The 12,413-nt window shown below is 34.1% G+C and overlaps 1 protein-coding gene across 1 annotated transcript in view; it reads left to right on the forward strand.

Moving 5' to 3' along the window:
• The window catches only part of LOC150098011 (transport and Golgi organization protein 2 homolog), a 140,046-nt gene that overhangs the window by 72,634 nt on the left and 54,999 nt on the right, over positions 1-12,413 (forward strand). The window lies entirely within an intron of this gene.

The raw sequence follows: 12,413 nt of genomic DNA on the forward strand, positions 1-12,413 counted from the left end.
GTTTCTTGACTGATTTTTAAGATCTTGCAAACTTTTTCTGCCCTTCTGGATGAAGACAGGTGACAAGTGGATGTTCTCCTGTTAAATATAAGATTAAGAAAAATCGTGTATTTGTTGCTGTCTCTCATGTTTTTCATTTCTTATGGTTCTTCTTCTTATCTTCCAGTGGGTTTTGAACTTAGTTGAGGGTCTGTGATGACAAGAGGATAAAAATGTTTCATTCTCAGGAGGAATTCTTTCTTTTAAGGTTACACAGCGGTCAGCATTCATGGTTGAGAATTTCGGGAGACAAAACACACCTGTTAAAATGAATACTTTACTTAATACTAAGAAAGTAACAGTTGATGTTTCAACTCCTGTATTGAGGTCATCATCAGAAAAATACATATGTATAAGAAAACAAGCTACATGCTCTTGTACTGTACAAAGGTAAAATGAATCTAAGCTGCTTATCAATCTGTTATCTAGCCTGACCTCTAGTGAGAAAGAAAGAAAGAAAGAAAAAAAATCGAAGTTTAAAATAAATAAAAATAAAATAAAGTTAAAAAAAATTATAAACAGAACTACAATAATCATTCCTAAAGTCCTCTCGTATTGAGATTTCCTTCTGGGCTTGTTCTGGCTGCAGATGGGTCCTCCACATTCTTGGAATGATTAGTTCGTCATTTTTGTTCAGGTTTGGATTGTGTTTAATCATTTCACATGCTTCTTTAAATTTCCTTTCAAACCAGGTTTTGGTGCCTTTCCAGTCGATTCTATGGTGTGTATCAGTGGCAGCCCGTACATAAGCACTGTGATAGTGCAGCACTCCCAAGGAAAAAATGAAAAATTTAAATTTTTTGTGTTTATAAATAATAACAATGCTTACAACATTATATAAATGCAATACAACATGTTAAAGGTTACAGCTTATGTTTTGACATTGATTGAATAGTTAATAATTGGAATTGTTCGATTAACGCTTTAGATTACGAAACAAATGCACTGCGATCTAACGCTGATATTCATTTGACCTTGTCATTGCATGTTACATCATTAGATACACTGCCACTTGGGCAGTGTATCATAAGCTTGCGTGCATTATTTCTGTGAGATATGAAACGTTTATTGTTGGTGCGCGTTTCGTGGTGAACTATTTTTTGTAAATCTTATTTTATTTTGTTAAAATAACATTTATTTATTATAGATACAAGGCTGAATTATGATGAGTGTCACTGTTGAAAATATGGAAATAATTATATTTTTTTAATTATTGTTACACAAAACAAATGCACTGCGATCTAATGCCGATATTCGTTTGCACTTGTCATTGCTATTGATACGAAACTTTTATTATTGGTGTTTGTTCATGGTGAGGATGAAATATTTTTAATAAAGCAATTTTTTAATATGTAAATTTATTTATTAATAAATTCGTTACTGATTAAGAAAATTTTTTTTGTATATGCAGCACTTAAAATTTTCACCAGCTGCCACTGGTGTGTATGGAGTGCATGTTCTGATAGGCCGATTTTTCCATAATGGAGGTATTTAATGTGTCATTTGTGTTCTTCTTTCCTGATTGGTATAGTGCATCCTGTTTCCCCTATGTAGGGTTGGTTACAGGTACACTGGATTTTGTAAACCCCTGGTTGGGCCAGGTGTGGAAGAGGATCTTTGGAAGAACTGAGTAGATTTCTTAATTTTGTCAGGGGTTTGAAGGTAGTCTTGATGTTGTATTTTGTGTAGTGTTCTGTCTATTTTTTCTGAAATACCTCTGATCATGTTCTCATGTGGTATGGATATGGCATTCTTAAAATCTTTTTTGTTTTTAGTGGTGTTTTTGTGGAGGATCTTTTGTTTTTTTATTATAGCTATTTTTTATAAATGTGTGATTAATGATCTCGAATTCGTGGTTTGGAGCTTGTTCATTCGAGCAAATAGTTAGTGCTCTGTGTTTGAGGGTGCTTATGACTCCTAGTTTTGACTTAGCTTTGACTAGCTTATGACTCCTATTTGCTCGAATGAGTAAACTCTAAACCAGGAATTCGAGATCATTAATCATACATTTATAAAACATGGCTATAATGAACAAACAATTCACAAGATCCTCCACAAAAACAAAAAAGATTCTAAGAATGCTATATCCATACCATATGTCAGGGGCATTTCAGAAAAAATAGAACACTACACAAATACAACATCAGGACTACCTTCAAACCCCCGACAAAATTAAGAAGTCTGCTCAGTTCTTCCAAAGATCCCCTTCCACACCTGGCCCAACCATGGGTTTACAAAATCCAATGTACATGTAACCTACCCTACATAGGGGAAACAGGACACACTATACCAATCAGGAAAGAACACAAATGACACATTAAATACCTCCATTATGGAAAAACCAGGCTATCAGATCATGCACTCCATACATACCATAGAATCAACTGGAAAGGCACCAAGTCCTTACACTGCACCAAAACCTGGTTTGAGAGGAAATTTAAAGAAGCATGTGAAATGATTAAACACAATCCAAACCTGAACAAAAATGGACTAATCATTCCAAAAGTGTGGAGGACCCATCTGCAACCATTATAGCAACCGGAATAAGCCCAGAAGGAAATCTCAATATGAGAGGACTTTAGGAATGTTTATTGTAGTTCTGTTTGTAATTTTTTTAAACTTTATTTTATTTTTTTAAATTTTTTATTATTTTTTTTAAACTTCGATTTTTTTTTCTTTCTTTTTCACTAGAGGTCAGGCTAGATAACAGATTTGTAAGCAGCTTAGATTCATTTTACCTTTGTAGAGAAAGAGTAGGTAGCTTGTTTTCTTATACATATGTATTTTTCTGATGATGACCTCAATACAGGGGTCGAAACGTCAATTGTTACTTTCTTAACACGTGTGTTTTGTCTCTCTAAATTCTCAACCATGAAGTCTCAGGAGGAAGCTGGATCAGCACTAGAGCTTCCCATCCCCCCATGAAACCACACTATGAACACCTGCTTTCCATCTGCACTCGGGAGCAGAACACCAGGGCTATACTAGATACCATACTGGCACTACAGCTACCTTGGGCACTGTCCTTTGACCATGGGGAAGGAGAGTTACTACATCATTTACTCTTGCAAGCAAGCCTGCTAACTGTTTGAACCTGGCTGGATCATCCAGAAGCAGAAGCCAAAGCAATGAAAGACCAGCAGGATTCCCTTTCCAAATATCCTTGGGTTGCACTGCACAACAAATATTGCATTCCAGTGAAGGCGTTCTGGATAGCAAAAAAAGACAAAAGACTCAGAAGTGGACTCAACATTTCTGGAAGAAAAGCATAGCAAAGCATAAGAATGAACAGGGACAGTACCATTACTGGGAGGTACACTCTGTCACAAACAGCTGCCTCACATGGAAGGGCAGCTAGCAAAAAGAGGGGATAATTTTGAGACTTATCAGTTGTCAAGAGGGGCTTATCAGGTTGATATAGGAGAACTGCTGTGCAGAGAAGTGAGTAATAGGTTATCCCTGGATGCTGCACAAGGGTGTTGCAGACAAGAGAATAAGAAGCAAATTTTTGATATTGAGGATGGTGGTTGAGGAGGATGTGCTGTCAAATCGATAGCAGTTGTGTTGAAAATGAGTTACATATCCAATTTTCTAATATATGTGGCCTTCCAAATATCTGATACTTTTATACTCTGACATGACATCCAAAATCAATTGTGCAAATGTCTATTTGCAATTTTACAAATTATTTGAAACTAAACCAAAAGTTCCAAAACCAATTTATTATCTGCAATTTAGAGTTTTATCAATAATGTGTATGTGAAATCCCTACTTAAGATTGATTCAGAAGAAGATTTAAGATTAATCAAATTGTAAGGAATTCAAATAAAAATTATTTGAATATATTTCCTAATTTATTGCCTGAGGCCATTAATGAGAGCATTTGTATTTTATAATTAATTTGCTTAATGAACTGTTTTTTGCAGAACATATCTTCCAGGAAATGATGATGATATCCAGTTAGTGACAGTACTAACTGGATATCATCATCATGAAGATGAATAATTGTTATTTCAGCTGGATATATAATTCATATGGTATACTGAAATGTGCAATATATGAAATTGCTTGTTGACATTACATAAGGTAAGTAGGTATTACTACATAGTCTTTAGCTCAAATTATTTGAATATATTTCCTAATTTGTTGCCTGAGGCCATTAATGAGAGCATTTGTATTTTATAATTAATTTGCTTAATGAACTGTTTTTTGCAGAACATATCCCTTTATCATCAGTTCTCCATAGAATCAACAAACTTATTGTAGAAAGTCCTACTCTGTCTCTCTCTCTCTCACACACACACAGCTCATGAAACTGCTTTAATTAAACTCATTCACTATCTTCACACTTACCACATGCTCAGGCAATGCATTCCACTCTCTCTCTCTCTCTCTGTGAAAAAAAAATTCCCTTTGCTGCTTACATCTTCCTTATACAGCATCCAGAGATGATCTCTTCTAATCTATGTCCATTCTATGAAAAAAATATTCCACATTTATTTGGTAATGGCCCCTTTCCAATTTATGGTTTTAATCACAAACCCCCCCCCCTCATCCTCTAGTCCATAAGGATCAGTAAATTTTATTTTATTTATTGTTTTATCTCAATCAGATTTACAAAAGGCATTTAGTCTTTGTACACGGGTACCTATAATGTGGGTGGATTACATGTTAAATATTCTGCTCTGATCTTGAGACTAAATATGGTACTTGTTCAAGCCCTAAAAGCCTCCAGTATTCTGGGCAGTGAGTGGTCTTATACCAGGCAATGATATCTCCATACCCATAGTGGAATTGAAACCCCAATCTGGTGGCTGGAGAAGCTATCTAACCATTCAACTAACCTGATCAGCAAGTTAATCTTTCATCATAATCATGCATTTTAAGGATTTAGAACTATTAATGACAGCTGGCTGGCCTGGTTAGTATCCAGCCAAAAGGCAGTGGTGTAGCTAGAGCTTTTGCTGCCCGTCTCAACACACACCAAAACTACTACAAAAAGTATAGGGAAATAAATGAAAACACTATGTTTATTTTTGAAGTAAAACTTTAATTTCAACATTCTAAAATGTTATTTTTCATGCTTTTCTGTTGGCAAAATTGTTGATGACATTTTCGACATCTATTTCATAGTAATGTAGGTAATTCTTAATCAATTTTATTTAGAAAAAATTCTCTCACAACTAGCAATTGTGAGGAAAATTCACAGTAGTATTACAATATTTGGAAACGAGTTCTCGAGACTGTATTTTAGAATTAACTGCAAAAGTTCAAAAAAGGTTCAAAGTGTCACCCGGGGTTGACCGCCCCTCCCTAGCTATGCCTCTGTCAAAAGGCCATGGTTTTGAATCCCACCTAGGACATGGATGTTTGGATTGTCTTTTACCTTCATAGATTCATTCATACAAATATATACATACTCTCTCAATATGTGTATATTTGTATGAATGAATCGATGTCTATGAATCTATACATACTCTCCCAAAATGGTTGGATCTACTTCTCACATGGTGAGAAGTAGATCCAACCTTCCTGCAATTGGAGAGGCCTTCACCCAGCAGTGGAGATGATACAGGCTGAATATCATTATAATTATCATAGCCAGTTTCAGCCTCAGAAGCCATTAGCAAGTCTCTTCAATGGATGACATGCATTCTTTTTCTTGATGGTTTATAATGAAATACTTTTTTTGCATTCTTTTTCATGTGCTCCATCAATTGTTTATATTTCTTTTTCTCTGTTACCGATTACTGGTTTATTTTGTTATTTCTTTTGATAAATAAGATATATCTTGCTGCTTTTTATCAAAAATTTCCTTTCAGCTGCTATTAATCTTTGCTTTTTCGTTTTATTGTCCAAATTTCTTCCATATAGTAATGTTGATAAAGCTAGTGTTTATAAACTTTTGAGTCTGTCCTTGTACCAGGTTAGGTTTAAGAACAGAATTTATTGCATTCCTTTTGTTTTAGGTATTTTGTAATTTCCATATTTATGTTCTTTCATCTTCATATGAATTGAAATCATGTATCTTAAATATGCAAACAAATTAACCTGCTGCAAAATTTTATTTTATTTCTAATTGGATTCTAATCTTTAAAAGCCACTGTTTTTGATATTTTGTTGATATTATCGTTCCAAAATCTTCCACTATATCTTTTACATTTCAAATAGATTTTTTATGATTATTTTCAAAATCTGTAAATTTGTAATTATCATCTGGCAATAAAGCAAAAAAGGAGTATATCAGAGGATTAATGCTTGGATGTTTTTTTCCCTTATTTTATTATTATTATATATATATATATATTGTGAACAATTTATTTTATATATATATATATATATATATATATATAATAAATGGAGTTTCTGATAGAGAACATTTCTGTCGAACTCCTTGGTTTATTTCTCCCCATGATTAGTGTTCACTCCACCTGTATTTCATTATCCCCATTCTAAGTGTATAATTGCTATTAGAATGCTATATGGTATGGTATTTGTCAGTGGTTTTGTAATATGTTGATTAATGTTTTCTTTTCCTTCATTCTTACACAGTGATCAGAATATATCTTCAAAAATTATGGAAACAATCACCGTGTTAGAGTAAAACTTCAGTTTAATATAAACCAAAATAATCACTCGACGTTTCAACATTCACATTAAGGTCATCATCTGAAGTAGACAAATATATACAAAGAAACAAGCTGCACTACAATCTTCATGGTATGCTGAAGTTACATTGATTTGGTCAACCATTAAAACTACCGGCCTGACCTATGGTGGGAAAAAACCTTACTCCATCAAAGCTTTGACCAAATCAATGTAACTTCAGCATATGTAGATTGTAGTGTAGCATGCTTCTTTGTATTTGTATGTATGTGTATACAAATGATGATGACCTTAATGCGAAGGTCGAAATGTTGAGTGATTATTTCTGTTTATATTAAACTGAAGTTTTACTCTAACACCATAGTTGTTTCCATAATTTTTGAAGATGTATTTATTAATGTTTCTTTTTACCTAATTAAATGCTTTTTTTTCCTCTCCTTTCTTTTTTTGTTAATGCCAAACAGAAAACTGGATATACAGTGGTATCTCGCTAATCCGAACTAATAAAAACCATGATCGTTTGGATTAGCGAATTTTCTCCCAAGAGACAACAATAACTAGCGTTTAAGACAAAAATAATCAGATTCTAATGGTACATCAATTTAATTCTGTAAATAAATGAAGTAACTGATAGAAAATATGCTAAATCTACTGTAATATAAAAATTAAAAAATAATACAGTACACAAGTTTATTTTAGAAAAAAAATTTAGTTTGTGTGTACCTGTAATGTTGAGGATTCTGATTTAATAAAATTGCATTGTTCAGTACATAACTTAATTTATGTAAAAAATATCACTTTCTTGTACACAACACACAAAAAAAAAAAAAAAACACCAAAAAAAAGTTTTTGATTTCTTTGTAAAAAAGTCACTGGTTTTCTTTTGCTTCTTGGAAGCTAAACTTTTTTCGAATGCTTCTTCTCGGAGCTGCATTAGCAATAAAATTTTGTGGAATGGTGTATCATTCAGCTTAGCCCATTCTATACACACATTAAAACTGTCAACTGCCTCTCCATGTTTTACTTTTTTTTCCCTTCGGGTTCTTTATTGTCATCATCATCTTCTAATTCATTCTGTAGCATCATATTTATAATTTCAGCATCTGATTTGATTTCAAATTCACTTTCAGTTCTACCTGTAATCCATTCCGTTTGTGAAATTTCAACGTTTGGATTTATATTTTTAACCAAATTATGCACGTTTTTAATTTCCGCTTTTTGTGTATCACCGTAGTTATCTTCGTAAATTCTAGAAGGCCACAGTTTTATCCATGACTCTCGACAGTGGTGATTCATGCCAACAATATAGTACGTACGGTACAGTATTAAAAAAAGCAAGCGTGAACACACAATAAATCAAAATAGGCCTACAGTGTAACTGTACAATCACAGTATGAAAAAAAAAATACTGTAGTGTAATAATAATAAAATAAATAATAATGGTTAAAATAATAATTATTAAATAAAAATAATAGTACACAAAATATAATAATACGTAATAAAACCTTTTTTTTCTTTCAAACCACAGTTCGGATTACTGGAGGGGGTCGGACTAAAGAGGTTCGGATTAGCGAGATACTACTGTATTATTATTATCATTGTTATTATTCAGGCCTCCATGGAGTCAAAAGACTCATTGCGGGAGGTCCTACCTAGGAAACACAAAGTCTATCATACCACTCATTGATGGTTCTCGCTCTCACCACCTCTACCTGGCAATGCATTCCATAGTTCAACCCTCCATGCAAAGAAACCACCCCTCACCCTCTTTCTCACAACTTCCTTTCGTAACTTCCAGGGATGGCCCTTCTTTATCACTCCTTCTCGCTGTTCTGCTAAGCAAAATAACTCCACAGTGTCAGCCCTGTAACTACCTCTCAACAGTTTAAAAGTCTCAATCATATTTACCAAACTCTGCAATTCACATTCTCTCAGCCAATCCTCATGACTAACATTCTACAGTCCTGAAACCATCTTCGTTATCCACCTCTGTACCCTTTTCACAGTTAATTTATCCCCTTCAAATCCTGGGGACCAAATTTGAGAACAATAGTCAAAGTGTGGTCTCTGATCAGGGTCTTATACAACGGAATGATAATTCTTTTATCTCTGTAGGTCAGCATCCTTTTCAGTGTTGCAGCAATCCTCTGTGCTACCTTCACCACCTTGCAATATGTCCCCTGAATTTCAGGTTTCTATCAGTCATCAACCCCAGATCTCTTGTCTCCCTTACTTCCTCCAGTATGACTCCTCCAATAGAGTATGAAGTGTTCAAAACCTCAAGACCTTACATTTTGTTGCATTAAACCGAGACCCCCATTCATTTGCCCATCTGTCTAGTTTATTCAAATCCTCTTGCAGTGCTACCACATCTGCACTATTACTAATAACCTTTCCCAGCTTCACATCATCTGCAAACAACTGAATATCCCCCTGCAAAGTTATTAATATACATTAATAACTTTTGCTAAAACCATTCTGTATCTAGAATAAAGTCTTCTGAATATTTTTTATGATTTTTATTAAATGTTCTACTATATATTTTGTAACAGGAATTCAGAATGCTTATATGTCTCTATTTAAGATCCCATTTATTATCTTAAGAAAAATGTTAAACAGGCATTACTATTGCCCTTTTCCATTCTTTTGGTAGATTTCCTGTAGAACAAATTTTAAAAACATAAGACTCTCTCTAAATCTCCTTCCTGCATAGTGATATAATTCTGAGCCTAATCTTCTCCTGGTGATTTTCCTTTTTTTTTTTTTTTGTCATTTTTTAAAATTAATTTTTAATTATTTTGTTGTTATGACTATTGTTTCGATTATCTGTTTGCCAGTGTTTTTTTAGTAATTATCTGGCCATAATTCTGGATGAAAATTTAGAAATACTGTTGTTTTTAATTCACTGCTTATAATTTACATTTAACACACATCATTTGTACTAATGTGCTTCAAAATTATATATGCATGGGTCTTATTTTATATATATACATATATATACACACACACCATATTCTAAATTAGAAACAAACATGTTCTAAGAATGGCTCTGTTTTTTTTTTATCTCTCTCTCTCTCAGGTATTGTTGTTATTCTTTTGTATTCTATTTCAATCTTCCAATGTTTTACTACTTCACCATTTGTGGTATGTTTATTTATTCTGATTATTTTCTCAATCTTCATATCCCAAAATTACAGAAGCCACCTTAGTCAATTGTCTCTGGACCCTTTGTGAACACTGATCCATATGCAATGTGATCAAGGCCTTCATACAATGATGTCCTGCATATCATTGCCAAAATTCCATTCTAATATGGAGATTTTAGTCAACCAGCCTTCGTAGTGCAACTGGAAGAATGACGGCATGTTGCACCCTTTGATTAGAAAAGGCCTAAATTCGATTTCCGTCATGACGGGAGGAATCTTTATATGAGCCTTTTCAATTAAAGGTGAGTTAGCCGATCTCATACGGAGGTCACAGGGTTTTTTTCTCCCGGAAACTCGATTTTTTCATCCCGCATGCAGACAAATCGGCCCTTCAGAAACGCAATTTACAGACAAAAAATACTAGTTGTGGTGGTGGGCAGTATATGGCAGTGATGTAGATGATTGGTAGTACAGGTGTGGTGGAGACGGGGAGTTGTACAGTAGGTGTCCTCTCGCAATGAGTATTCGGACTCCTTGGAGGTGTCACAAATAATAATAATTATTTTTTATCCCCTCTACTTTCTGTAAGCTATTCCCACCAACTACATACCTCTCATCTGTGCTTTCCAAATTTTAAACCCTCACTGCAACACTGAACTGATAATTCCATCCCACTTGTCCCCCCCCACACACACAGTCTATTCAAATCCTCCTGTAATCCTCCTTACATCTATTTTACTCCTCATAGTTCTTTCCGACTCTGCATCGTCAACTAACCAAAGCAAAGTAACTAAGCACATCCTCATATTACTGATATTGGGAGAGGTTTAAAGCTTTTCTCGACAGCATTGGCTCCAAAACAGATTCCCAGGACATACCACTGGTGATTTGCCTCTTCCAAAACAAACACTGCTCTCATATACACCTTGCTGTACCTGTCGGCCAGCCAGTTTCCTTTCCAATATAATTGACCAACCTGTTGTGTGGTAATCTACCAAGTTTTTAGCACAATCTAAATATATCACTATATGCATGTTTTCCTTTAGAAAATCCATGCTGACTATCAAAGCTTGTTGCAGTTATGAACCCAGCTCTCTCACTAACCTCTCCAACACTAACCACTCCAGATACAAATGCACAGACTGGACTATAATTCAGACTCTGCTTTATAATCTCCTTTGTAAAATGGAACAATTTCACCTACTTTCCACTCTTTTGGAACCAATGCACAATTTATTAAATAAGTATGTCAAGCTGTCATTAACTTCCTTAAAACACAGTTATATGTCATCAAATCCTACCACTTTATTAACATCGTTTACTTAATTTTTCACACATCTTCTGCTTACTCACATCAGAAACTCCTCTATTCCCACTACACAACGTCACACTCGTGAGGATGAAATATCTTTATAAAGCACTAATTTTTATTCCAACTATATCCTCTGCAGTGGTCACCATTCTGCTATCTTCCATAATTGTTCTCTCTCTCTCTCTCTCTCTTCTATAGACCACATATCAAAAATCTGTCTAGGATTTCTTTTTCTTGGCTAATTGCTTCTTGTCCTTATTCAGCAAGTCACCTTCCCAGCCTGTTCTTTGTATTCCTAATTATCACTCACAATGCCTTAATTATTGCCACAATGTCTTTTTTTTAGAATGCATGCTTACTCTCTTCGTTCATTGATTTCACAGCTACCTTATTTAACCTTCTTTGGAATACATTCAGACACTGCTGCTGCTGTTAAACAGTTCTTGAGCCAAGTAATTGATCTCTTTTCCACTTAATTCTTTATTCCATGCTATAGCTCCAAGCTTCCCTTCTTTTTTCTCATAACAGTGGAACTGCCAGGGCCTTGCAGTTCCACATATATCTTCTTCTCATGATGTTGACTACCGTCCAGGTGACCACTTCATGGCCACTTTTTTTTTTTTTTTTTTTGCTAAACTATTCCTGTATAGGGGTTAGTTTTAGTAAATTCATCTAAAAGAGAAGCTGCAATTAGTTGTATTACACCAATTAAAAGAAACTTCATTAGCTTTAATGGATGTAAAACTATTTGCTGATCCCTTTAAATGGAAAGACATGATGTAATGCAATTAATGAAGAATCTTTACACAGTAAAAATTGCTGCTTGCAATTTTTATTTATAAGCAATGCCTTTATGTGATGTTGCATTTGTTCATTGAAATTACACTGTATGAATCAAACCATCTGCAGTTTTTGTGGACTCTAAGATGTTTTTGCCTCACTGCATCTCTCTGTATTTCAGTGTTTTCAGTGAATTATAAACTGTTTATTTATAACTATTATTATATTTTATTGTTGTTGATAATAGCAGATAAAAATAAAAGCATTGTTGCTTGCACTGAAATAAAGAAGACTCGTAAACCTATTACATCACATTCTAAGATTAAAATGATTAAAATTTAGTGACAATCATGTATCTAACACTGAGATAGGCCACATGCTAAACTTATCATTTACTACTCTTGTTATGGAAACAAACTTCTTAATAAAGTGAAAAGTGCCACACCATTAGAGAGAGAGATGACTAAATTAGTAGGTGTGTTCCATTAAAATACCATATTCAAAATAACTTTTTGGTTTGTGTAATTGAT

Source organism: Typopeltis vanoorti, chromosome 16 (genome assembly GCF_054136105.1).
Source record: "Typopeltis vanoorti isolate ZY-2024b chromosome 16, IOZ_Tvanoo_1.0, whole genome shotgun sequence".
Lineage (NCBI taxonomy): Eukaryota > Metazoa > Arthropoda > Arachnida > Uropygi > Thelyphonidae > Typopeltis > Typopeltis vanoorti.